At 33.5% G+C, this 4,449-nt stretch overlaps 1 pseudogene across 1 annotated transcript; it reads right to left on the bottom strand.

Moving 5' to 3' along the window:
- Nucleotides 1-1,194: 1,194 nt before the first annotated feature.
- LOC143630525 (glutamate dehydrogenase A-like) lies at nucleotides 1,195-4,094 on the bottom strand (annotated as a pseudogene). Its single transcript, XR_013153178.1, has 9 exons — nucleotides 3,987-4,094; nucleotides 3,791-3,904; nucleotides 3,420-3,641; nucleotides 3,154-3,228; nucleotides 2,719-2,835; nucleotides 2,391-2,641; nucleotides 1,982-2,057; nucleotides 1,780-1,866; nucleotides 1,195-1,665 (listed from the first exon to the last, which is right to left on the bottom strand). The product of XR_013153178.1 is annotated as a glutamate dehydrogenase A-like (transcript).
- Nucleotides 4,095-4,449: the final 355 nt, after the last annotated feature.

The raw sequence follows: 4,449 nt of genomic DNA, 5'->3' as shown, positions 1-4,449 counted from the left end.
AAATAAAAAAGGCGTACCCTATTTCCTTTTTATTATTTGGGCTTTTAAAAATTCTTTTATGGCCCGTAAAAGCTTCTTTCGTTGAAAAATGTTTCGGCTTTAAAATTTGCAAGCTAAAGAAAATATATATAAGAAATCTATAATGATAATTTATTTATTATTTTGTTTGCTTTGGTATGAAAACATACAAAATGTTTTGTTTTATTATTGTTTATAATTTACTTAAATAATTTTTCACGTTTTCTTTATATTGTATTATTTATATCTGATGTAATTCTATAATGAAACAACTATAAAACGGTGAAAACGTTTATCCTATCGTTAACAACTTAAATAGGTCTATTGGTTGTAATATATTAGTATATTAATTGGGAAAAAAATAATATATACTTGTGTATGTAAGAATTACATTGTGACCCCTCGCCTATAATCGTCGTGTTCCGCCCTAGAGAGAAAGAAAACAAAGATGGTGTTTGGTGGAGGTAAATGGTCGCTACGACGTCGGTTGTATTTGACCTAACCATTTTAACCGACCCATTTTGTACCCACCGTCACGAAAAATTCTGGATCCGCCTTTGGTTGTATACAAATTTATTGTTATGTGCAATGTATATTGTTTTTTATTTTATCGCTTTGAAGAGGTCCATCATAGTTTATCTCATTAAGTATGATCATGCGTCGTTTTAGTAGCCAAAGCCCGATTTGCTAGGCAATGGTCAACCGGCACTATTATTTGTATTTATTTCGTCTTAGTAGCCAAAACCTGATTCGCTAGGCAATGGCCAATGGAACCTAATTGTTACATCAATTGTATTACTCACATTAACGTATATGGTTTGTTTGTTTTATTATTAGTATATACTCAATATATTGTTGACAAACTATATTATTTTTACACATATTGCAGATGCTTATATTGGACGACTGAAAGTTGATAAAAATATTTAGTTATCAAACTTTAGGTTATTAAATAAAAAGAGAGTATTTTAAATTAGTTGTTTTGAAAGGTTTGTTTTGGGATGATTTTGTCCTTGATATGAAAAATTGAGTATTTGGTTGAAAATAAAATAAATAAATTAGATATTGTCATATAAATTTTGCATGATAGTGTCTTGTGAGCTGTGAATTAACGATTCGCAATCCCGACATTTCCGTCATAGGTAGTGGTGTGAGATAACGTTTGCACAATCTCCTTTACAATTTAAAAGGTTAGTAAAATATTGTGTTATAATTTCTAAGGATATACATAAATAAATAAATCAAATAGACCAAACAAATTATGAAAATCAACTTCAGATTGGAAATAAAAGGATAGTACTTAAGAAACCTAACCCAAAAATGACCTTGAAATCTCATTAATAATCAAACATTCGTCCAATGGGTTGGTTTTTTTGATTCACATGTTATTGAAAGCAATGATTTAATTCTATGAATCACCGTTTGTAGACTAGAAACAACTAAAAGGCAAATCAAGAGTATTTAAGACCCCCATCCTCTTAAGACAGTACATTTTGCAACCCTGCCCACTCCCAAAGTAAAGGCTCCCATCCGAAGGTTGCACTCGTGCGTTCGACACATGCTTTTAATGCTATTGAAAGCTCCACTCATGTATTTCCTTAGTTGGGCATTCACGTACTCCTCATCCCACATAATATGCTGACTGTTCTGTAAATTAATGTCCAAATAAGAGAATTTGTTTAAGCAGATTTAGGTTGCAGATTGAAACTTAGATGCTGATCAGTTCATTACATTGCATGAAAAGATACAGAAATATTATACCTGAACCAACTCGAAGTGGCTAACAGTCACACCTCCAGCATTTGCATATATATCCGGAAGTATCACAACTCCTTTCTTTAACAGAATCTGTCATAACAAAACACGTACCTTTTTAGTAATACTTAATAATTATAAAGAATAAGAAGTGGTGTAAAAATTTAAACGTAGTTCAAACATTAATATAAAGAAATGGAAATAGTACATCGTCTGCTTCTGGATCAGTAGGATTATTTGCACCTTCTACGATAAACTTGGCTTTCACATCCCCTGCATTTTCTCTTTTTGAAGAAAGAAACTAAATTAGTTTCGAATTTGAATGATGCATGAAAATCACAACTTTTATTCCATGTCATGTGAAATATGCAACCTTAACTAGCAGTATCTGTTTGTCCATTAGTGTAACTACTTATGGTGCTATTGATTTTGCTCGTTGAAGTTCTTTTGTTTATCTTTGTTTGCCCATTCACTTTGTTCATATTTTTATTCGAAAAAGGTGAACAAATATTTCATTTGAACAATTTAATTTCTTATACTTTAATTAACTTTCATAATTCGAAAATCTAGATGCCATATCATGTGCTTTGGGTTCAAAAAAAATGTCCCGAATGTACCTTGTAAGAACACCACTTGAGGCACACGGTACAAGTACATCACATTCATGTATAAGTAATTCATCTGCATTAATCTTGTCTCCGCCATCAAAACTACTTAAGTTTCTGTTTGTTTCTTTATGCTCAAGCAATGCTGGTATGTCAATACCATTTGCGTTCTTTAGAGCTCCAGTAATGTCACTAACTGCAATGATCTTTCCACCCCTTTCATGTATCAACCTAGCTACTCAAGATCCCACATTGCCAAAACCCTAAAAGAGAGAACATTTGTGAACAAAATCAAAATGTAGAAAAATAAACGCATCACTAGATGATGAACCGTACATACCTGAACAACAAATGTCGAATCCTTGATCGACTTGCCATGCTCATTAAGCAACGCTTCGGTGGCAAACACAACACCACGACCAGTTGCAGCCTCTCTTCCCAGTGATCCACCAATTTCCTAGTAATTATTTAGAAATGCGTAAGTTATCTATCTATCGTTATGTACTATATAGGGAGAGAGAGAGTGAGAACTAGACACATGTTAGTTTTCGAATAATAAATATGATAAGAAACACGGGATACGCATAATACACTTTTACGTGATGCTTTGAATGTGATGCATAAGATGACTAATTTCACACTTTTTTTGTCGCAACACTTTGATTATCTTTTATACACAATGCAAAAGTGCATTATATATGTAGTTCTTGCATTTTCTAACATACTTTTGTTCTGAAAAAATGTGACACACACAACATAAACACTAAATACTCACTATTGGTTTTCCGGTGACAATATTTGGCGAGTAACCATGGAATTTAGAGTACTCATCCGAAATCCAAGCCATAGTCTGTCAATATAATACAACCAAGCAGAGTTTGTCAGTTTTATGGCAAATTTCTTATTGAATTTCTTTCATAGAATAAACAGGGCTTCTTGCCATTCATGGTACAGAAGTTGTTGCAAATACTTTTATTCTAAATTTGGGGTCTGCAGTTGTTACTGTACGTATGTAATCACCAATGATGGAGAAGTACAAACCTGGGCATTGGTGCCCATATCTGGTGCTGGAACATCAACGTTTACTCCAATAGCGTCATGAATCTTGTAAGTGAAGACACGAGTAAGGCGTTCAAGCTCACTCATAGACAAGTTCTTTGGTGAGCAACCGATCCCACCCTTGGCTCCACCGTAAGGTACGTTGACCACAGCAGTCTTCCATGTCATTAGTTGAGCCAAGGCGTTTACTTCGTCATGATCAACCTTTAGAAAACAAGTATATGAATCAACTTTAAAGCTATTAATTGTCAGTGCAAAAATAGAATGTAGAGACTCTCTGTATCAGTTCAAGTAGCTTTGAGTATTGTGTTAAAGGTATGAATACTACACATAAAGTATATTGAATTAACAACCATAGGATGATATCGAATTCCTCCTTTCATCGGACCACGAGAGTTATCATGTTGAACTCTAAATCCGACATAAGACACCAACGTTTCATCATCCTTCCGAATCGTACACTCAAACTGCAAGAAAATACAAACATTAAACATTAAAACTAAACAACATTATTAATAATATAAACATGAGTCAGCAAGTAGCAAATACCTTGATTTCCTTATGAGGCATCAGCAAACTCTTCTGGATCTTAGAGTCCAAGTTGAGAAGACGAGCTGCATCACGGAAGTTCCTGCTTGTCGAAGCGAGAGCACTCATGATGGATGATTTCTGAAACAAAGATACAGAACGGCCAAGTTTAGACAAAGACATGCGATACTTTTTGAATGCCAGCATATAATGGTAATCGGTTTTAGACGCGGCCTGATCACTATAGTGATTCAAGCTGAATAACTAGGCTGGATGTTAAAAAAAACACATGTATGTATATATGTAGAGAAGAAGTTGGTGGCTAAAACTACTAGGCAACCTTTCTAATTAATACTTTCAAAGATATTCTAATTCACATTCAGATCATCATATATAATATTCATACTATAATTAATAAACCTCAAAGTTGCAAAATGATATAATTGCATGATTAAGCATTTTAAGGAAGATACATAATCAAATT

The sequence above is a fragment of the Bidens hawaiensis genome, unplaced genomic scaffold (genome assembly GCF_021521415.1).
Source record: "Bidens hawaiensis isolate Kalapana, Puna unplaced genomic scaffold, B.hawaiensis_p1.1 tig00005681_1, whole genome shotgun sequence".
In the NCBI taxonomy this organism is placed as follows: domain Eukaryota; kingdom Viridiplantae; phylum Streptophyta; class Magnoliopsida; order Asterales; family Asteraceae; genus Bidens; species Bidens hawaiensis.
This window is presented reverse-complemented; position numbering and strand designations above follow the sequence as displayed.